At 41.6% G+C, this 24577-nt stretch overlaps 1 long non-coding RNA gene across 1 annotated transcript in view; it reads right to left on the reverse strand.

Moving 5' to 3' along the window:
• LOC108175821 (uncharacterized) overlaps nucleotides 1-24577 on the reverse strand; it is a 193388-nt gene that overhangs the window by 139021 nt on the left and 29790 nt on the right. The gene's annotated exons all lie outside the window — the stretch shown is intronic.

The following is a 24577-nucleotide window of genomic DNA, read 5'->3' on the forward strand; positions in this document are numbered from 1 at the left end:
ACATATCAAAATTTGAGATCAGACAATGCAGTATTCAGAGGAAGGTTTACAACAATAAGCTGGGAGCCAAGATGGCGGAATAGAGAGGATGCGCACTGATAGTCCGGGAAAAGATAGGTTAATAAAAGTGGAATTACGGTAATCTCAGGAAAGGCTTGGGGAAAAAATTGCAGAGGAAACTCTTCCGGATCTAGTGGATGTGACATGGACGACTTGCGGGGAGAGCAAGGACGCCCACGGACGCCAAACAGCGGAGCCTACACATCTGCACTGGAAGGGGAGGTGAGCTCCCCGAGACATAGGCGGGGAAACTGGCTTGAAGCCCCACTGGGTAAAGTTCACCAGACTACCTACAGAGAGAGGGAAAAAGAAAAGGGGGGGACCAGTACAGTCTCTCTCCACCCGCCTTGCAAAGGCAAGCAGGAGACAGAGCAGGAGCCATTTTGGACTTATGTAAAAGGTGCGCTAGCGACCTCAGGGCTGTGTGCGACCTGAGAGCTGTGCCCGCCCCAGTCAAACAGAAAAACCTGACTCTGGGTGGTGAAATAACAGGAGGTTAGGACTTAGTGAAAGGGTGGAGCTAATGAACTGAGGCGGTGAAAAAAGAGACGGTGGGCGAGAGAACTCACAGAGTTCACGTGAGTACTCTACAGAGACGCTACAATTCAGTAACCTTGGCAACCCAGTGGGAGACTGCAGGAGAATTTGAGCCAATACTGAGGGCAGGACAGATACTTTGTGTGGTCCTGGGGTGGGGGGGAATGAATGAAATACCCACAGAAGACAGAGATCGGAAGCTGACTACCTTCAATTCTGCTCACCTATGCAGAATTACTTCCCTCCTGAATCAAAAAATATATATAAATAAATAAAGAGAGAGATTTATCACACCTAACCTCAGTGTGTCACCTTTAGCACACCCTTAAACCTGAAGAACCAAACGAAGCTCTCTGGCCACACCCATCTCAAACCTCAAGGCTCTAAGGCTCCTCCAAAAGCAGAAAGTCCACTTAACACAGTCATAGTATAACAAGAAAAAAATACCACAGCGAGGGAAGAAGAATTCAAAGAATATCTCAACAATGCCGAGCAACAAACACAGAAACCGAGGAAACAAGATCAAGGAAGACATTATGACACCCCCAAATGACAAGACACCCCAAGCCAAGATTATGAAGATGACGAGATAGAAGAAATGCAAGATACAGATCACAAAAAAATTTATGATAAGAACATTAAGAAGTTCTCAAAAACAAATTCTTGAACTACAGAAATCCTTACTGGACAGGATAGAAAATCTCTCTCATGAAAATGAAGTCTTAAGGAGGAATCAAAATGAAACACAGAAACTAGTAGAACAGGAGAGTGTGATAGTGAAGAGAAATCAAAATGAAATGAAGAACTCAATAGATCAAATAACAAACGCATCACAGAGCCTTAAAAACAGAGTCAGTGAAACAGAAGAGAGAATATTGGACTTAGAAGAGAGAGCACAGGAAAGTATACAGTCAAACCAAAGAAAAGAAGAGGAAATTAGAAATCTAAAAAATATTGTTGGGAATCTACAGGATACTATTAAAAAAACCAACATTCGGGTTCTAGGAGTTCCTGAAGGCATGGAGAGGGAGAAAGGATTAGAAGGCCTTTTTAGTGAGATACTAGAAGAGAACTTCTGGGTTTGGAGAAGGACAGAGACATCCTAGTACAGGAAGCTCATAGAACCCCTAATAAACATGACCAAAAGAGATCCTCACCACAACACGTTGTAATCAAACTCACCACAGTGAAACATAAAGAAAAGATTCTAAAATGTGCAAGAGACAAATGTCAGATTACTCTCAGAGGATCTCCAATTAGACTCACAGCTGACTTCTCATCAGAAACCCTACAGGCTAGGAGGGAAAGGCGAATATAGCCCAGGTACTAAGAGAGAAAAACTGCCAGCCCAGAATACTATATCCTACAAAGCTCTCATTTGTGAATGAAGGTGAAATAAAGACCTTTCATAGCAAACAGAAATTGAAAGAATTTGTCGCCACTCGTCCAGCCCTGCAAAAGATGCTTAAAGATGTGCTACACACAGAAACACAGAAACATGGTCATCAATATGTAAGAAGGTAAAGTAACGAAACCTCACAGCAAAAGGTCACAGGAAGTTCAAAGCATACATTAGAAAATATCTTTGGCAAATGGCAGGGCAAAGTTACCACTTATCAATAGTCACATTGAACAAAAATTAATGGTCTTAACTCTCCAGTTAAAAGACACAGATTGGCTGAATGGGTTAAGGTACAAAACCCATCTATTTGCTGCTACAAGAAACACATTTTTCCAACAAAGATGCATGCAAACTGAAAGTGAAAGGCTGGAAAAAGATATACCATGCCAACAGAAATGAAAAAAGAGCAGCCATAGCCATCTTAATATCAGACAAAATAAACTTTAATGCAAAAACTGTTAAGAGAGACAAAGAAGGGCACTATATAATGATTAAGGGATCAATTCAACAGGAAGATATAACAATTATCAATGTATATGCACCTAATTACAGGGCACCGGTTTATTTAAAAGATATGCCAATGGACTTAAAGGGAGACTTAGATTCCAATACAATACCACTAGGGGACTTCAATACTCCACTCTCAGAAAAAGACAGATCATCCGGACAGAACATCAACAAGGAAACAGTAGATTTAAATGACACCATTGCCCAAATGGATCTAACAGATATCTACAGAACTTTTCAACCTACACATAAAGCATTTACATTCTTCTCAGCAGTGCATGGAACCTTCTCTAGGATTAACCACATACTAGGCCATAAAGCAAGTCTCAACAAATTCAAAACAATTAGAATCATACGATGCAGTTTCTCAGACCATAGTGGAATGAAGGTGGAAATTAGCAACTCAGGAATCCCTGGAACATATGCAAACACAGGGAGATTGAACAACATGCTCCTGAATGAACCCTGGGTCATAGAAGAAATCAAAAGAGAAATCAAAAACTTTCTGGAAGTAAATGTGGACAACAGCACAACATATCAAAACTTATGTGAGCAAAATCAGTGCTAAGAGTAAAATTTATAGCAATAGGTGCCTACATCAAGAAATTGGAAAGGCACCAAATAAATGAGCTTTCAATGCATCTCAAGGATCTAGAAAATCTGCACCAAAGCAGACCCAAATCTAGCAGGAGAAGAGAAATAATTAAAATCAGAGAAGAAATAACAGGATTGAATTTAAAAAATTACAAAAAATCAGCCAAACAAGGGGCTGGTTTTTTGAAAAAATAAACAACATTGACATGCCATTGGCCCAACTAACTAAAAAAAAAGAAGAGAAAAGACCCAAATCAATAAAATCAGAGATGAAAAAGGAAATGTAACAACAGACACTACAGAAATAAAAAGAATCATCAGAAATTACTACAAGGACTTGTATGCCAGCAAACAGGAAAATCTATCAGAAATGGATAGATTCCTGGACACATGCAACCTACCTAAATTGAACCAGGAAGACATAGAAAACCTAAACAGACCCATAACTGAGTCAGAAATTGATATAGTAATAAAGGCCCTCCCAACAAAGAAAAGCCCAGGACCAGATGGATTCACTGCTGAATTCTACCAGACATTTAAAGAAGAACTAACTCCAATTCTTCTCAAACTATTCAGAACAATCAAAGAAGAGGGAATCCTCCCAATTTCTTTCTGTGAAGCCACCATCACCTTAATTCCTAAGCTGGAAAAAGATGCAGCATTGAAAGAAAATTACAGACCAATATCCCTGATGAACATAGATGCAAAAATCCTCAATAAAATACTGAATACTGACCAATAGAATGCAACAACACATCAGAAAGATCATCTACCCAGACCAAGTGGGATTTATCCCTGGCATGCAGGGATGGTTCAATGTTCGCAAATCAATCAATGTGATACACCACATTAATAGCAGAAGAAAAACCATGTGATTATCTCAATAAATGCAGAAAAAGCATTTGATAAAATACAACACCCTTTCATGATGAAAACTCTAAGCAAACTGGGTATGGGCCAAGGACCTCAATAGACGTTTTTCAAAAGAGGAAATCCAAATGGCCAACAGACACATGAAAAAATGTTCACGATCACTAGCAATCAGGGAAATGCAAATCAAAACCACAATGAGGTTTCACCTCACCCCAGTTGCGATGGCTCACATTCAGAAATCTACCAACAACAGAAGCTGGCGAGGATGTAGGGAAAAAGGGACACTAACCCACTGTTGGTGGGAATGAAAACTGGTCAAGCCACTATGGAAGTCAGTTTGGAGAGTCCTCAGAAGCCTGAATATAACCCTACCATTCAACCCAGCCATCCCACTCCTTGGAATTTACCCAAAGGAAATGAAATTGGCAAACAAAAAAGCGCTCTGCACCTCAATGTTTATTGCAGCTCAATTCACAATAGCTAAGACCTGGAATCAACCCAAATGACAATCAACAGTAGACTGGATAAAGAAATTATGGAGGGGCGGAGCCAAGATGGCGGAATAGTGAGGGCGCGCACCGATAGTCCGGGAAATTTAGTTTAATAAAAGGGGAGTTACGGTAGCCGCAGAAAAAAGAACCAGGAAAAAATTGCACGGGAATCGTGAATCGGAGGACCTACTGGGAGAACAAGGTCGCCCACCGCGCGGAAGCCAAGTCGCGGGACCCAGCCGCAGAAGCCCCAGTGCTCCAAGGGGAGTGCATGCCACACAGACAACAGCGGGGAGACTTGGGACGCTCAGGGCTCCGAGTCCACACATCGGCGCTGGAAGGGGAGGTGAGCTCAATAACCCGAGACATTGGTGGGGAAACGGGGGTCAGAATCTAGAGGGGGGCCAGAAAGTGCAGCAAACTCACTACCGGAAAGAAGGAAAAAAAAGCTTCAGGGTTTCTCTTCCCCCTAACCTTGCAAAGGTTACAAGACTGGGAGGCTAGAAGAATTCCCAAGAGACAAAGAGCAGGCCTCCTCTCTGGATTTACATATCAATGGGGGAGAGCTAAGGAACTGAGTCACTACAATTCAGTAGCCTAGGCAACCCAGTGGGAGTCCAGAGGAGCCAAAGACTGGAAGCTAAATACCATCAATTCTGCACAGCCGTGCCCTGCGGTGTTACTTACCCCCTGAATAAATAAAATAAATAAATAAATAAATAAATAAATAAAAAGAGAGAGATTTACCACACATAACCTGAGGGTGTCACCTTTGCACACCCTTAACCTGGAAGAACCAGGCAGAGCTCTCAGGCCGCACCCATCTCAAGCCTTCAAGGCTCCTCCAACAGCAGGCAGTCCACTTAACACGGACACAGTATAAAAAAAAAAAAAAGAAAAAAAAAAACGCACAGTGACGCAAGAAGAATTAACTATGCCGAGTAACAAACACAGAAATAGAGGGAGCAAGATCAACGATGACACTATGATGCCTCCAAATAAGCAAAACACCCCAAGCCAAGAGTATGAAGATGATGAGATAGAAGAAATGCAAGATACGGATTTCAAAAAATTTATGATAAGAACATTTAGAAGTTTTCAAAAGCAAATCCTTGAACTACAGAAATCCTTAATGGACAAGATTGAAAATCTCTCTCGTGAAAACGAAATTTTAAGGAAGAGTCAAAATGAAACTCAGAAACTAGTAGAACAGGAAAGTGTTATAGTGAAGAGAAATCAAAATGAAATGAAGAGCTCAATAGATCAAATGACAAACACATTAGAAAGCCTTAAAAACAGAATGGGTGAAGCAGAAGAGAGAATATCGGACTTAGAAGATAGAGCACAGGAAAACATACAGTCAAACCAAAGAAAAGAAGAGGAAATTAGAAACCTAAAAAATATTGTTGGGAATCTACAGGATACTATTAAAAAAACCAACATTCGAGTTCTAGGAGTTCCTGAAGGCATGGAGAGAGAGAAAGGATTGGAAGGCCTTTTTAGTGAGATACTAGCAGAGAACTTCCCAGGTTTGGAGAAGGACAGAGACATCCTAGTACAGGAAGCTCATAGAACCCCCAATAAACATGACCAAAAGAGATCCTCACCACGACACGTGGTAATTAAACTTACCACAGTGAAACATAAAGAAAAGATCCTAAAATGTGCAAGAGAGAAACGTCAGATTACTCTCAGAGGATCTCCAATCAGACTCACAGCTGACTTCTCATCAGAAACCCTTCAAGCTAGGAGGGAATGGCGAGACATAGCACAGGTGCTAAGAGAGAAAAATTACCAGCCCAGAATATTATATCCTGCCAAGCTCTCATTTGTGAATGAAGGTGAAATAAAGACCTTTCATAGCAAACAGAAATTGAAAGACTTTGTGGCCACTCGTCCGGCCCTGCAAAATATACTTAAAGATGTGCTACACTCAGAAACACAGAAACACGGCCATCAATATGAAAGAAGGGAAAGAAAGAACACCTACCAGTAAAAGAGCATGGGAAGCTCAAAGCATATACTAGAAAATATTTCCGGGAAAATGGCAGGGCAAAGTCACTACGCATCAATAGTCACATTGAACATTAATGGTCTGAATTCTTCAGTTAAAAGACACCGTTTAGCTGACTGGCTCACAGAACACAACCCAACTATTTGTTGCCTACAAGAAACACATCTCTCTAACAAAGAGGCATGCAGACTGAAAGTGAAAGGTTGGAAAAAGATATTCCATGCCAACAGAAACCCAAAAAAAGCAGGTGTAGCCATATTAATATCAGACAAAATAAACTTTACCACAAAAACTGTTAAGAGAGACAAAGAGGGACACTATATAATGATTAAGGGTTCAATTCAACAGGAAGATGTAACTATTATAAATGTATATGCACCTAATTACAGGGCACCGGTCTATTTAAAAGATATGTTAAGGGACTTAAAGGGAGATTTAGATTCCAATACAATAGTACTGGGGGACTTCAATACTCCACTCTCAGAAATAGACAGATCATCCGGACAGAACATCAACAAGGAAACAGCAGATTTAATTGACACTATTGCCCAAATGGATCTAACAGATATCTACAGAACTTTCAACCCTACATCTACAGACTTCACATTCTTCTCAGCAGCGCATGGAACCTTCTCTAGGATTGACCACATACTAGGCCATAAAGCAAGTCTCAGCAAATTTAAAAGAATTAGAATCATACCATGCAGCTTCTCAGACCACAGCGGGATGAAGCTGGAAATTAGCAACTCAGGAAACCCCAGAAAGTATGCAAACACATGGAGACTGAACAACATGCTCCTGAATGAACACTGGGTCATTCAAGAAATCAAAAGAGAAATCAAAAACTTTCTGGAAGTAAATGAAGACAACAACACAACATATCAAAACTTATGGGATACAGCAAAAGCAGTATTGAGAGGCAAATTTATAGCAATAGGTGCCTATACCAAGAAATTAGAAAGGTACCAAATAAATGAGCTTTCAGCGCACCTCAAGGACCTAGAAAAACTGCAGCAAACCAAACCCAAATCTAGTAGGAGAAGAGAAATAATTAAAACCAGAGAATAAATTAACAGGATTGAATCCAAAAAAACATTACAAAAAATCAGCCAAGCGAGAAGCTGGTTTTTTGAAAAAATAAACAAAATTGACACCCCATTGGCCCAACTAACTAAAAAAAGAAGAGAAAAGACCCAAATCAATAAAATCAGAGATGAAAAAGGAAACGTAACAACAGACACCACAGAAATAAAAAGAATCATCAGAAATTACTACAAGGACCTGTATGCCAGCAAACAGGAAAACCTATCAGAAATGGATAGATTCCTGGACACATGCAATCTACCAAAATTGAACCATGAAGACATCGAAAACCTAAATAGACCCATAACTGAAACAGAAATTGAAACAGTAATAAAGGCCCTCCCAACAAAGAAAAGCCCAGGACCAGATGGATTCACTGCTGAATTCTACCAGACATTTAAAGAAGAACTAATCCCATTTCTTCTCAAACTATTCAGAACAATCGAAAAAGAGGGAATCCTCCCAAATTCTTTCTATGAAGCCAGCATCACCTTAATCCCTAAGCCAGAGAAAGATGCAGCACTGAAAGAAAATTACAGACCAATATCCCTGATGAACATAGACGCAAAAATCCTCAATAAAATTCTGGCCAATAGAATACAACAACACATCAGGAAAATCATCCACCCAGACCAAGTGGGATTCATCCCTGGTATGCAGGGATGGTTCAACATTCGCAAATCAATCAATGTGATTCACCACATTAACAGACTGCAGAAGAAAAACCATATGATTATCTCAATTGATGCAGAGAAAGCATTTGATAAAATTCAACACCCTTTCATGATGAAAACTCTAAGCAAATTGGATATAGAAGGAACATTCCTCAATATAATCAAAGCAATTTATAAAAAACCCACAGCCAGCATCCTATTGAATGGGGAAAAGTTGGAAGCATTTCCACTGAAATCTGGCACCAGGCAGGGATGCCCACTCTCACCACTGCTATTTAACATAGTTCTGGAAGTTTTAGCCAGAGCCATCAGACAAGAAAAAGAAATCAAAGGAATACAAATCAAGAAGGAAGAAGTCAAACTATCCCTCTTTGCAGACGATATGATTCTGTACTTAGAGGATCCAAAGAACTCTACTAAGAGACTATTGGAACTCATAGAGGAGTTTGGCAAAGTGGCAGGATATAAAATCAATGCACAAAAATCAACAGCCTTTGTATACACAAGCAATGCCATGACTGAGAAAGAGCTGCTAAGATCAATCCCATTCACAATACCTACAAAAACAATCAAATACCTTGGAATAAACTTAACCAAGGACGTTAAAGATCTCTACGATGAAAATTACAAAACCTTAAAGAAAGAAATAGAAGAGGATACCAAAAAATGGAAAAATCTTCCATGCTCATGGATTGGAAGAATCAACATCATCAAAATGTCCATTCTCCCAAAAGCAATTTATAGATTCAATGCAATCCCAGTCAAGATACCAAAGACATTCTTCGCAGATCTAGAAAAAATGATGCTGAAATTCATATGGAGGCACAAGAGACCTCGAATAGCTAAAGCAATCTTGTACAACAAAAACAAAGCCGAAGGCATCACAATACCAGACTTCAGGACATACTACAGGGCAGTTGTAATCAAAACAGCATGGTACTGGTACAGAAACAGATGGATAGACCAATGGAACAGAATTGAAACACCAGAAATCAACCCAAACATCTACAGCCAACTTATATTTGATCAAGGATCTAAAACTAATTCCTGGAGCAAGGACAGTCTATTCAATAAATGGTGCTGGGAAAACTGGATTTCCACGTGCAGAATCATGAAGCAAGACCCCTACCTTACACCTTACACAAAAATCCACTCAACGTGGATTAAAGACCTAAATCTTCGTCCTGACACCATTAAGTTATTAGAGAACATTGGAGAAACCCTTCAAGATATTGGCACAGGCAAAGAATTTCTGGAAAAGACCCGGGAGGCACAGACAGTCAAAGCCAAAATCAACTATTGGGATTGCATCAAATTGAGAAGTTTCTGTACTGCAAAAGAAACAGTCAGGAGAGTGAAGAGACAACCGACAGAATGGGAAAAAATATTTGCAAACTATGCAACAGATAAAGGGTTAATAACCAGAATCTACAAAGAGATCAAGAAACTCCACAAAAACAAAACCAACAACCCACTTAAGAGATGGGCCAAGGACTTCAATAGACATTTTTCAAAAGAGGAAATCCAAATGGCCAACAGGCACATGAAAAAATGTTCAAGGTCACTAGCAATCAGGGAAATGCAAATCAAAACCACAATGAGGTTTCACCTCACCCCGGTTAGAATGGCTCACATACAGAAATCTACCAACAACAGATGCTGGCGAGGATGTAGGGAAAAAGGGACACTAACCCACTGTTGGTGGGAATGCAAACTGGTCAAGCCACTATGGAAATCAGTCTGGAGATTCCTCAGAAACCTGAAGATAACCCTACCGTTCGACCCAGCCATCCCACTCCTTGGAATTTACCCAAAGGAATTTAAATTGATAAACAAAAAAGCGGTCTGCACCCTAATGTTTATTGCAGCACAATTCACAATAGCCAAGACCTGGAACCAACCTAAATGCCCATCAACGGTAGACTGGATAAAGAAATTATGGGATATGTATTCTTTAGAGTACTATACCGCAGTAAGAAACAACGAAATCCAGTCATTTGCAACAAAATGGAGGAATCTGGAACACATCATGCTGAGTGAAGTAAGCCAGTCCCAAAGGGACAAATACCATATGTTCTCCCTGATCGGTAACAACTGACTGAACACCAAAAAGGAAACCTCCTGAAGTGAAATGGACACTATGAGAAATGGTGACTTGATCAGCATAGCCCTGACTGCTAATGGACAACTTAATACATTATCCCTCATAGTATTTTTTTTTGTCTGTTCTACTTAATATGACTGGTTTAATTCTGTAATTATCACACAGTTATTCTTAAGTGTTGAAAATTAACTGAAATGTGATCCCTGTTAAACATAAGAGTGGGAATAAGAGAGGGAAGAGATGTATAATTTGGGGCATGCTCGGGCTGACTTGCCCCAATTGGTAGAGTTGGAAACATACCAGGGGATTCCAATTCAATCCCATCAAGGTGGCATGTGCCAATGCCATCTCACTATTCCAAGTGATCAATTTCAGTTCACAATTGATCATAATGAAAGGACTAAGAGTCAAAGGGAGCACATAAACAAGTCTAGTATCTGCTAACACCAACCGATAGAATAAATAAAGGGGAGAGTGATCCAACATGGGAAGTGAGATACTCAGCAGACTCATAGAATGGCGGATGTCCTAAATAGCACTCTGGCCTCAGAATCAGCCCTAAAGGCACTCGGATCTGGCTGAAAAGCCCATGAGAGTATTTCAGGCATGGAAAGCCAAGACACTCTGGCAAAAAGATCTCTGTGAGTGAGATCCCAGTGGAAAGAACAGGTCTTCAAAGAGGGAGGTGCCTTTCTCTGAAGGGAGGAGAGAACCTCCACTTTGACTATGACCGTGTCTAAACAAGATAAGAGTCGGAGAACTCAAGGGGCTTCCATAGCCTTGGAAACTCATAACTGGTGCATAGGGAGATTACTGATGCCATAAACAGGAGTGTCAATTGGTAAAGTCAACACCAGGAGTCACTGTGCACTTACTCCTCATGTAGGATCTCTGTCCTTAACGTGCTGTACACTGAGGCTTAATGCTATAACGAGTACTCAAACAGTATATTTCACTTTGTGTTTCTATGGGGGTGCAAACGACTGAAATCTTTACTTAATGTACACTAAACTGATCTTCTGTAAAAAAAAAAAAAAAAAAAAAAAGAAAGAAATTATCAATTCCCAACTTGACTCTCACTGGGATTAAACATGACAATAGGTCTGATCTGATTTCATCATCATTTAAAAAAAATCATCTATTATTTTTCACTTTATGTTTCTGTGTGGGAGCAAACTGTTGAAATACTTACTTAAGGTATACTAAGCTGATCTTCTGTATATTAAGATAATCGAAAATGAATCTTGATGTGAATGGAAGGGGAGAGGGAGTGGGAAAGGGGAGGGTTGTTGGTGGGAGGGACGGTATGGGGGGGAAGCCATTGTAACACATGAGTCGTACTTTGGAAATTTATATTCATTAAATAAAAGATTAAAAAAAAAAAGAAATTATGGGACATGTACTCTATAGAATACTATACAGCAGTAAAAAACAATGAAATCCGGTCATTTGCAACAAAATGGAGAAACCTGGAAAACATCATGCTGAGTGAAATAAGCCAGTCCCAAATGGACAAATGTCGTATGTTCTCCCTGATCAGTGACAACTAACTGAGCATCAAAAAGGAAACCTGATGAAGTGAAATGGACACTATAAGAAGCAGTGACTTGATCAGCCCTTATCATCACTGTTGATGTACAATTTACTACTACATCCCTTTTAGTATTTTTGTTTGTTATACTTAATACCATTGGTTGAGCTATGTAATTAACACACGATTATTCTTAGGTGTTTAAAGTTAACTGAAAAGTGATCTCTGTTAAATATAAGAGTGGGAATAAGAGAGGGAGGGGATGTACAATTTGGGACATGCTTAAGCTGACTTGCCCCAAGTGGTAGAGCTAGAAATGTGCCAGGGGGCCGGCGCCGCGGCTCACTAGGCTAATCCTCCACCTAGCGGCGCCGGCACACCGGGTTCTAGTCCTGGTTGGGGCACTGGATTCTGTCCCAGTTGCCCCTCTTCCAGGCCAGCTCTCTGCTATGGCCAGGGAGTGCAGTGGAGGATGGCCCAGGTGCTTGGGCCCTGCACCCCATGGGAGACCAGGAAAAGCACCTGGCTCCTGGCTCCTGCCATCGGATCAGCACAGCGCGCCGGCCGCAGCGGCCATTGGAGGGTGAACCAACGGCAAAGGAAGACCTTTCTCTCTGTCTCTCTCTCTCACTGTCCACTCTGCCTGTCAAAAAATAAATAAATAAATAAAGATTCATTTATAAAAAAAAAAAGAAAGAAATGTGCCAGGGGATTCCAATACAATCCCATCAAGGTGGCATGTACCAATGCCACCTCACTCGTCCAAGTGATCTATTTCAGTTCACAATTGATTGCACTGATAGGTCTAAGAGTCAAAGGGACCACGTAACCAAGACTAGCATCTGCTAATACTAACTGATAGAATAAAAAAGGGAGAGAACGATCCAACATGGGAAGCGGGATACACAACAGACTCATAGAATGGCACTTGTCCTAAACAGCACTCTGGCCTCAGAATCAGCCCTTAATGCATTTGGATCTGGCTGAAGAGCCCTTGAGAGTAGTTTAGGCATGGAAAGCCAAGACACTCTGGCAAAAAAAAAAAAAACTAAATAAAAGATCTCTGTGAGTGAGATCCCAGTGGAAAGAACAGGCCATCAAAGAAGGGCCTTCTCTGAAGGGAGGTGAAAACTTCCACTTTGACTATGGCCTTGTTGACATAAGGGCAAAGTTGGCGAGCTCAGGGGGCTTCCATGGCCTTTGCAACTCATGACTAGAGCCTGGGGCGATTGCTGACACCTTAAACAAGAGTGTCAATTTGTTAATCAACAACAGAAGTCACTGTGCACTTATTCCCCATGTAGGATCTCTGTCCTTAATGTGTAGTTCAATGTGAATTAATGATATGACTAGTGCTCAAACAATATTGGCAATTTGTGTTCTGTGTGGGGGCAAACTGATGAAAGCTTTACTTAATATATACTAAATTGATCTTCTGTATATAAAGATAATCAAAAATGAATCTTGTTGTGAATTGAATGGGAGAGGAAGTGAGAGATGGGAGGGTTGTGGGTGGGTGGGAAGTTATGGGGGGGGAAAAGCCATTGTAATCCATAAACTATACTTTGGAAATTTATATCTACTAAATAAAAGTTTAAAAAAACAATAAGCTTACCTTATAAAATGGAAATAAATTATCTAATATTCATGTTAGACTTGGAAAAGCAAGAACAAACCATTCCCAAAATTAATAGGAGGTGAGAAATCAAGAGAATCAGAGAAGAGCAAACGAAGCTCAAACAAAACTAACAACTCTTAAAATCAAAAAAAGGAAAAGATGGTTTTTGAAAAATAAGCAAAACAGGTAAATCTTTAGCCAACTAACAAAGAAAACAGAGAAAAAAACTAAAATAAATAAAATTAGAGATGAAAAATGATACCACAGAAACATAAAGAATTACAAGTAACTCCTGTGAATGACTTTGTGCTATCCACTTAGAAAACCTTGAAGAGATAGATGAATTCCTGGGTGCATGCTATCTGCCAATATTACTTCAAGAAGATATAGAAAACCATAACAATGTGATTGAAGCAGTACCTAAAGTCTCCTGTCAAAGAAAGGTCCAGAACCTGATGTCTTCACAACTGAATTCTACAGAACATTTATTTAGACAGGAACCAACTCCAATACTTTGCAAATTATTCCAAAACGCTAAAAGAATTAAAGAAAGAATGAGCTTCAAATGTCACAGAAGAGGAAACCAAATATCCATGTTTGCAGATGACATGATTGTACAGTGCTAAGTCATGCCTACATTCAAACTGTTACCATCAACGATATTGGAAACAGATCCTTTTAAGTCACTTTACTTACTTCACAAGGAGGGGATGATAATGTGTGGGTCTTGGAGTCAGTTTTGGAAACAAAACTTGGACTCTAAAATGACCATGCTTAGACACTGAAAAATGTGTGTGTAGATAGCAGTACAGCATCACCTACAGTGCGGCATGGCTCACTTTGAAAATTCCATGGTGTCCTGTCACCAGGGTAACAAGGTGAGTGACATCATCCTGCCATTCCAACTGTCACTCCCTTGAGCTGAAAGGTTCAAACTTGAGTGTGGTGGGAACGTGCGTATCATCCTATCCAGAGTGGTCCACGATGGGAAATCTCAACTGCTGTCCAGCAGGTAGGCCACACTGACCTCCACAATGCTGCTTCTCCACTGGCCACTTACCTTCTGCTTAATCACTCTCCTCATGGACTGTCATTTCCCCATTCCAGGCTGTCTACAGATTTATAAAACATTTGGTCATCGAATTATTCAGTTTCTACTTTTGATGCTTCGGTTAAGTTTGTTGTTTCAAAATATTTCCTAAATTTAGAAAAATAATTTCCAATGCCAAGTTTGTTCACACCTTATCCAGAGAATGATGATAGGAAAGAAACTCACACTACTGTCATCAAGCCAGGAAAATTTCAGACCAAACACAACACAGACATCACACAAAAAGGCACTTTCAAGCCAGCCTCTTCTGTCTGTAGAGGTCGCCATCTGAGACCAAGTCTGTAAGAACAGTCTGAACCCAGATATATTTTTGTCACATTGGAAAGAAACTGGGATTTCAGGGTGGGGTGGATAAACACATGAACCCTGCTGTTTGGGGGTTACAGGGAAACGGGGAGGAGGGACAGTGCCGTTGGTCAGTGGGGCAGACATCTGAAGACTGAGAAAGGGGGCCTGCCTGATAGTCCTCAGGCAGCATCATGGGTTGTATGGGGCAAGCCTGGCGATAGATGAACCTCACCGATGGGAGAGGGAACTGTGTATGCTGTCCCTGCAGGGTCTAGAGAAAGGTGAAGAGTTCCTAGGGACTGGGTTTTGGTGAGAAGTCATGGGCATGAAGGTGCACACAGACCTAGTACAGCCAGCCTTTTGTCATACAGGGATTTGAGACTGCTCAGCCACTTTCTCTGAAGGACAGATATTAAGTTTTCTGTGGCATTAAAACATACATCTGAGACAGGGTAAATTATAAAGGAAGAAGACACCCAAGTTCAGGATTCTCAAATCTAGGAGTCAAAGATCAGGTGCCCATATCAAGGGTCCCATGTTGTGTCCCATCATTGTGGAAAAGTAGAAGAGCAAGCAGAGTGACAGAAGAGAGACAGGGAGAGGGGTTGGGCTTGTGTTCTAGTGACTCTCCCCAGTATTAACCAATTCAGTACTGAGAGAACCACACGAACTCCCTTCAACAATCTGTTCCCAAATTCCCCATCCCCCAACACCACAACAATGGAATGGCCCCATTTTGGGTGAATTTCTGTTCAGTGTTCATGCAGCGTTGGCCATGGCTGAGAAGTCGATGCTTGCCTCACCCTCACATGGCAGTTGCTGTGGAATTTCCTGAGTTTTGAGCCAGCTTTAAAACCAAACACACCACTGGCCCTGTGGGGTCACCTGGCCATGGGGAAGGCTGAGCCATCGACAGTGTGAATATGCGGGGCCAGGATGGGTGTAAGTTTGGGTTTCTCCAGACCCTCAGAGAGGATGTCCTGGAGGAAAGAGTCCTATTTTAAGCCAGGAAAAGAAACCTGGAGGGAGAGATCTGAGTCATGATTTCTCTTGTCTCCAGAACTTTGCCCTGAGCAAGACTGTTCCCAAGGAAATCCTGCCATGGAAGATGTCAGAAAGCAACTGAGGGTGCTTAGTCCAGGGTTCTAGCAAAGACACTCATGGTCCTCTGTCCCCCAGGGAACCAATGGTGAGACTGTCCCAGATCCATGATTTGTCAGTTATAAGAATGTGGACAACTCACTGAGAGTCTCTAATTTTCAATTTGCTTAATAGTAAATCAACATGGAGCAGACACAGATCTGCCCATAGCTTGGGGCTGTGTGGGGAGCATGGGAATGAGAGATTCTCCATGAGCTGTAAAACTTTCTATGCATGGAAGAAGGGAGAGCAATTTCCGTCCTGTCCTCCTCTGTGGTCACGTATCCTCCCTGCATTCAGTCACGACCAGTGATCAGCTTATTCTTCCTGGCATTTGAAGACTGAAGAATTTCAGACAATTATGCAGCACTGGGGCCAGCGCCGTGGTGCACTAGGTTAATCCTCCGCCTGCAGAGCCAGCATCCCATATGGGCGCCAGGTTCTAGTCCCAGCTGCTCCTCTTCCAGTCCAGCTCTCTGCTGTGGCCTGGGAAGGCAGTGGAGGATGGTCCAAGTGCTTGGCCCCTGCACCCCCATGGGAGACCAGGAGGAGGCACCTGGCTCCTGGCTTCAGATCGGTGTAGCTCTGGCCGTTGCAGCCATCTGGGGAGTAAGCCAATGGAAGGAAGACCTCTCTCTCTCTCTCTCTCTCTCTCTCTCTCTCTCTCTCATTGTCTGTAACTCTACCCGTCAAATAAACAATTAAAAAATCTTTTAAAAAAATTATGCAGCACCGGACTTGATAAAGATCCACTTCTTTTTAATCTCTTGAGCTCAAACACAACACAGGCCATATCAGTATCTCCACATCTCATAACAGGGAACCTAGACAGGTGATGGGGGTCGGGAGACTCTGTGCAACTTTCCCAGGTACATGCAGCTTCCCTCTAGGGTCTGAGCCTTCAAGCACTAGTCCCTGTACTCTCATCTTAAGAAAAGTCTTTGACTACCCTATCAAACTGTTGGGTAGGAAATGTTCACCACACTGCAAGATCTGCCTAGCATCCAACTCTGATTTAGAGGATGGCTCTGCACTATTGAATGGGAAAACTGGGATGAAAGTGAGGAACTGCACACTTCCCTGTGGTCTTCTGCCGGTGGGATGTCAACAGCTGTCTATTGTCATACTGTTCCAGGATCTTGTCTAAAGAGTTTTAGACAAAAAGGAAGTCGGAGGTCAAGAACATCGACTGTCCATTCTGCACTGAAGGTCAGAAAAATCTTTGTCTTGCCAAAGAACAGGATGCCCCCAACAAAGGAATCAGTTGAAGGTACTGTGCAAATTCATTCATGAAGCTCATTCAACAATCAGGATTCTACTTTATTCAGGGTCTCATAGTTAAGACAAAACTCTTAAAAAGCTATGCTATCTGTGTCTTTCATTCCATGACTGCAAAATTAGAATTGGTCAACTCAATCAGCAGGGTGACCAGTGCAGAGGGAAGACATGCTAACAGCTTAAACTTGGGGTCACTGTTAGTAGTAACATCTCAAGCTACTGTTCAGATGTTTGGCCAATTTTCCAACATAGGCTGAAATGGACATCTTACTGAGAGAGTGCCACCAGATTTCACACCAATATTAACAACTGGAGATAAAATATGAAAACTGAACAGATAGCTCCTAAGGTTCTCATACTGGACTCCCACTTCCCTTTTTCTGATGGCACTTCCATTAGTAGGGTACATTTGTTATGGAGACTGAACCAATAAAGAAATGTTATCATTGACTCAACTCCCAAGTCTGCACTAAGGTTGGTTCTGGTGGTACAGTCCTAGGAGTTATTCATCTTTACCCATGTTTCCAGAACCCTTGAATGACCCCAGAACATGACCCTAGAACTGGTCATTTTAAATATCTGTTTAGTCATTCTTTTTCACAATTTCCTAGAGTTGGAATTAGATTTGGTAACATACATAAGAATTCTTCTGCTCCTTTTTGTGGCTTGACTGCTCAATGATTTTCATCACTGAGTTATACCCCCTTGGATAGGTGGGCCAATGTTCTTGGTCCTGGTTTCCAATTTAAGCAATCAGGAAGAAAGCCACCAGAAACAGTCATGTGGCAGGGTGCTGTGGGGACAAAGTTTTTTAAATTAATTGGGTAAACACCTAGGACTATGGCCCCTTGCTTGGATGGGGATGACATTTTTCTTGGTAAAACTGACTCTAGTTCACCAATGAATCCACATGGCCCTGACACCTTCTTTCGCCTTTTGTAGCTGTAAAGTTCTCTTCAAAGGCTCAGGCCCATGGGTTACTTTGGGTAGTTTCTGATTCTGAAGGAATTTCAGGCTTCGTTGAACCTACTTGTGGGCATACAGTATTTAAAGTACTTTTTTCTTTTCCTTTTCCTGTCCATGCCATCAGTGGTGAGGATTCCCTTCTCATTTGCAGTAGCAGACATTGTTTCTCCTCTTTTTGCCTTGTGCTTAGACAGGCGGAGGTTTCACAATCTTATGGATTTTTTCAAAAAACTAATTCATGATTTTTTGTTTTACTCTGTCCATTTCCTATTTCCTGTTAGATCCATTTCTGAGAAAATTGCCATTTTTTCATTTTTTATCTAATTTACATCAGGTTGCTTTTCTACTTACAACCTACTTTTCTAGGTTGTAAGAATCCCTTGATTTTAGATCATCATCATTTTTGAAAGTATTTCACTCAAGGGCTCCATTTTCCTTCTGAGCACTGCTTCATTGCAACCCAAAGTTGCAAAAGGGGTTTTTATTTGCTTTGTTCAAAATAGTTTAAAATGTCTATACAGTCTTCTTTGACCCATTTGTTTTGGACAGTATGTTATTTAGCTTCCATAGTTCTTGCAAAATTTGCCAAGTAATCTTCATTGCATTGATTGAACTCTATTGTATTACCATAGTTGCCTAGTGGCACAAGCTGTGTGACATACATTACTTTAAGTGAGTGGTTGTGTGACAGAGCTCATACTTTGATCTGCCTTGGAGACTTCTTCATATGAACCTGAGAAGAATGTGTTTCTCTCATGGCTGAAATGTCTCTACATGCCAATCAAAATAGTTAGTTGAGGGATAATAATTTTCTCGGGCTGCCATAACCAAGTGCCTGGTTGGTGGTCAGATTGAAGTACATGATATTTTATTTTCCCACAGGTCTGGAGATTGGGTGTCAGAAATCTAGGTTTATGCATAGTCACCCTCCCACAGAAACCCATCAGGACTAATCTTTCCTGTCTCTTCCCAGCTTCTGCTGGTTTCCTGGATATCCTGGGCCTCCTGTGTGCCTACCATAGCACCTGAATTTCTACCCCCATCATTTCATGGCATCCTTCCATCTTGGACCTGTTTCCTCATCTTGTAAAAATGCCAGACATATGGGAACAAGTCCTTGCTACTCTAATATGAATTCATATTAACTGGTTAATCCTCCAATGACTCTATGCCCAAATAAGGTCACTAATCAAATCTCAAAATGTCAATTTCACTCATGTTACTTTTTTGTACTCTGTATGTTACCACAAATTTGGGAAAACATATGATATTTGTCTTTTGGGGCCTGGTTTATTTCACTAAGCATAATGGTCTGCAGTTACATCTATATTTTTGTGAAAGACAGGACTGCATTCTTTTTATGGCTGAGTACCATTCCATCATGTATATATACACCATAATTTCTTCATCCAATCATCAGTTGATGGACATCTGGGTTGACTCCACTGTGAGTTGAGTGCTATCGACAGAGGGATACACACAACTCTTTCATTTAGTGATTTCAATTCCTTTGGGTAAATTTCCAGGAGTAGAATGGCTGGGACCTGTGGTAGATCCATTTTCAGATCTCTGAGAAATTGCCATACTGTCTTCCACAATGCTTGTACTAGTTTACCTTCCCACCGAGTATTAGGCTACTATTTTCCCCATGTCCTTGACAGCATTTTTTATTTTTTGACTTTTGGATGATAACCATTCTAACAGGGGGGAGGTAAAATCTTACTGTGATTTTTATTTGAATTTACTGACAGCAATGCTGAGCATCTTTTCATGTTTCTTTGGACCATCTGTAATTCATCTTTTGAAAAATGCTTGGTCGTATCCTTTCTCATTTCTTAACTGGGTTGCTTGTTTTGTTGCTGTTGAGCTTCTTGAGCTCTTTATATATCGTAAATAGTAATTCTTTATCAGAAGTATCATTTGCAAACATTTTCACCCATGGTGTCAGTTTGTTGAATGTTTCTTTACTCTGCAGAAGCTTCCTAGCTTGATGTAATCTCATATGTCTATTTTTGCCTTTATTGCCTGTGCTTCCCCGGTCTTAATATGAAGTCTTTGCCTATGCCAATGTGATATCAATACATTTAGATTTATATCTACATGAAATTAATCTTTTATTCTTTTCCTTTGCTAAAACATACCTTTCATTAACTCCCTTTCCAGGTTTTATTTTTGTTTTAAAGATGCACACAGAGACAGAAAGAGAGATATAAAGGGAGTCTCCCATTCACTGCATCACTCCTAAAATGCCCCTCAACTAGGCTGGGCCTGGCTGAAACTGGGAGTTGGAAACTCAGTGCAGGCCTCCTACAGGGTTAGTAGGAATCCAACCACAAGAGCCATCACATCCTGCCTTGCAGAGTGCACACTAGCAAGCACCTGGGATCAGTAGCATTATTCCAGTGTGTAACAGGAGCATTTAAGGGTGTCTAAAGCATTATGAGAAATGGCCACCACTTTGTGGGAGACTTTGTGTCATTATGGATGAGAGATGAGCTTTGTGTGAATATTTCTGTAATTATAGCAGTCTGAGGCTTCTGTGCCTCCATTCCCACTGTTCTGTTACTTTTCCAATGGCCTCTATATTTGCCTTCATACTCCTAATTATACCTGTCTCACTGCTGTCTCCATTTTAATTCACTATTATTTCATGGAGGCCCTGTTGAACTGGTGGTGAGGAGTAGGGGAAGGAAAGTTTTGTATCAACCCTTGTTTCAACTCCTTTTTAAGCCAACCCGAGTCCCTGACCTTTCCTCTTTCACCTTTCCCTAGCCTCCTATTCTCCCTATTTATTTTACTAAAACTAGTGGGGACTAGAGTTGTCTGGATGCCCCCTATCCAGTCATATAAGGTTCTGGTGGTGTCCTTGGAGGATGTGACTTTGCTATGAAGAACACCTGGGAATACTTCACAGTGCTCACTTTCCCCTGAGTATTTCCAAATGGGTATTTCCCCCTCTCCTGGGCCCACAGGGGTTCTCCTCTGACCTTCACCATGAGAATCTGGTGGACCTGTGGAGCACAAACATATGGAAGTGGGGTGACCTGGAGACTGGACCCCACTGGGTCTGTTCTCCAGCAGGTGCACACTCAGCCTCTGAGCCCATCCACACTCCCATGCATGTGCGCTGTGAGCCACAGGCTCCAGGACCCCTGCTTCAGCTACGCTGACTGCAGCTGTGCTCTCTGCACCTGTCAGCTGCAGGCAGGAATTCCAGGGCTGCAGCTTGCCCAGGGGCCTCATTTTTTGATAGATCTAAGTTGGCCTTTTTTTTTGTAAAGATTTTATTTTACTTTTTTTGAGAGAGTTACAGAGAGTGAGAGGGAGAGACAGAGAGAAAGGTCTTCCTTCTGTTGGTTCACACCCCCAAATGGCTGCAATGGCCAGAGCTGTGCCAATCAACAAAAGGATGAGTATTGACAATGTGGTATATGAACACAATGGAAGAGTTTTAATATATAAAAATGAATTAAAGTTTTATACCACACCATGGAAGGACATGGTAAAACAACACACTGCAATAAAGTAGACACAGAAAGACAAACACTGTATGTTTCTAATACAATGGCATGTCTACAATAGGCAAATTCAAAGGGACTGGAAGTACAGATTAGTTGGGGATTGAAGGAGGAGAAGGTAAAGTTCTTCCATTATAGATGCAGAGTTTAGATTGGGTATGATGACAATAGTTGGGGCACACAGGGGTGGTGCTTACACAGCACTGCCAAGTAATTCATGCCACTGAAATTTTCACTTACAAGTGATTCAGATAATAAATGTCTACTTGCCCACAGCAATTTAAAAATACCTGACAAGAAAGACAGCAAATGAAATAGCTGCTTATGTAGATTCATGGAGGTAAATGATCTTGGAACACAACAAGAAAAAAGCAGGGATTTCTACGGTCTACATTTTGGGCATTTCCATGCCCATTTTGCAAAGGAGCAATGATGGGGCATCATCAATCAATCAGTGCACTATAGCATTTGCCTATTTCTAAATTGACTATTTCATAATGATTTGGTTGCTAGTAGTAAGAAAGCCAAACTCCCTTCTCATTTCTTTCCTGCTCCTCTTCTTGGGCTTTGTCATCCACCAGGAAGGATAGCCCAGCAGTGGCACGTGTGCAGTTCCAAGCCCACATCACGTGGCCTTCCTGCTACTTGTGGGTGCAGGACTGGCTTGTCTTTTTCTTGCTCTGTTATTGAGTGCAGCACAGAACTCCTGACATTGTTCACTGCTCACAACCACCCCCACCTAGCCTAGGCCCATGTCCACAGCAAGCAAGTCTCCCCGCCGAACTCATCCACAACACCTGACAGTTACCCCATGGTTCTCCTAGCTGCTCCTGAGGACCTGGTGGAAGCGATTCCAAGAGACAGAGCAGAGGAGGAGGTCACATCTCTTGGCAAGGTATGACTGGGGTTTTTGGTCACAGAAAGAAATGTTCCTCGTATACAATCACTAGTCTTATTTATTTATTTATTTGAAAGGCAGAGTTGCACAGAGACAGGGGAAGAGAACAAAAGATCTTCCATCTAGTAGTTTACTCCCCAGATGCCTTCAAAGGCCAGAGTTGGTCCTGGCCAAAGCCAGGAGTCCAGTGCACTATCCAGATTTCCCACATGAGTGACATGGGACATTCTCCATGCCTCCCCAGGCACAACAGCATGGCATTGTATTGGAAGCTGAGCAACCAGGATGCAAACTGGCACTGCAGGATGGACTGCTGGCACTGTAGGCAGCAGTTCCGTTCACTGTGTCACAACATCAGGCCCAGGCAACGTTTTTCTCAGATATGAAAAATCTGAACGCCTATACTGCAGATGACTTCCACAATTTATTTGTGGGGGAAGCCCAGGGCATGTCTGTTGTAAAGTGAGACATGACTCAAGAGGGTCTCATAAAAGGACAGAATCAATTACAAGTGATGTGGTGCTGGGCGTTTTCCACAGGAGCAGTTCTGCATACTTTAAATATTTTATGATTTAAAAGATTTATTCATTATTTGAAAGGCAGAATAACAGAGAGACAGACAGACAAAGATCTTAAATCCTCTGGTTACCTTCCCAAATGGCTATAATGGCTGGGGCTGGGCCATGTGGAAGCCAGGAGCCTGAAACTCAATCTTGGGGGGGGTTCTCCCACTGGTTGGAAGGGACTCAAATACTTGGGACATCCTCCACTGCCTTCCCAGGTACATGAGCAGGGAACTGGCAGCAGCAGGGCAGCCTGGACTTGATTTGGTGCTCTGATATGGGATGCTTGCCTCACAGGGGGCAGCCTAACCCGGTGTGCCACAAGGCCAACCCCCAGGTTTTCATTTTCACAAATGAATGTTGCATTTGCCAACCAAAATGAACACGTAAAATGGGCTGTGAAAAGCTCACGTATTTCACACAAGTATCCTCTGTGCTTTATTTGGGGATTTGCCTCATGCACTGTATCCCATCAAGTTTCCCAAGGTCAGCACCAGGAGAAGAGACCTGTGCAAACAGTATCTGACCTCACAGTGACTTCCTTTCTCTGACTGCAGGTGGACTCAGGATCCAGTGGACACTGTACGTATTCTAGAATGCCTCAGGTGCTGAGGAACAACTGAAGGGAGGAGACACTGGGACCTTCCTGAGGGTTCTCTTCTGGAGAGCCAACCTGATTCCAGCTTCCTGGTGGATTGAAAAGATTGAGGGTGTGGTAAAACAAAAACCAGAAAGACTAGCACATAGCTACAGGCATCTGAGGCAGGCTCTGGAAATAGCTATGTCATTTACATGGTGGGGGTTTCTGTGCCCCAGTATGGTGAGTTTTTAGGAGTGAGCGTGTATGTCTTTGAAAGTGCTTGGATGTGTATATGTGTACAGACTTCCCACAGAAAAAGTGTTCCCAAATGCACAGCTCAAGGTTCAATTCTCAAAAAAACAAAAACAAAAAAGAACCTGATCACCCTCCACACTTTATGTAAGTGAGTTCATTCAACCCTCGCCCCACATGTGTCTGATGGTTAGGTCACAATTCCATGGCTTAGCTGGATATGAAACATACTCCCAACATATGTGAAAAGTATTTGATACAAATGAAAACAGTTTAAAATATATTTAGGGAGCTGGAAAGGTCAACATGATTTGATCATCACACACTGTCTGCATACAATGAATTCTTATGCTATAATCCATAAAGATACCATTTATAATGGTAATAAAAACAATAGGATCAGGAGAAAAGTTTTACATAATGCCTGGTGCTCATTTTTAAATGCTGGAATTTCACCATTTTTACGTCTTCTTTATTTACTTGTGTGGTACCTAG

Source organism: Oryctolagus cuniculus, chromosome 17 (assembly GCF_051225735.1).
Source record: "Oryctolagus cuniculus isolate XC-2025 breed Fujian yellow rabbit chromosome 17, ASM5122573v1, whole genome shotgun sequence".
NCBI classification, from domain to species: domain Eukaryota; kingdom Metazoa; phylum Chordata; class Mammalia; order Lagomorpha; family Leporidae; genus Oryctolagus; species Oryctolagus cuniculus.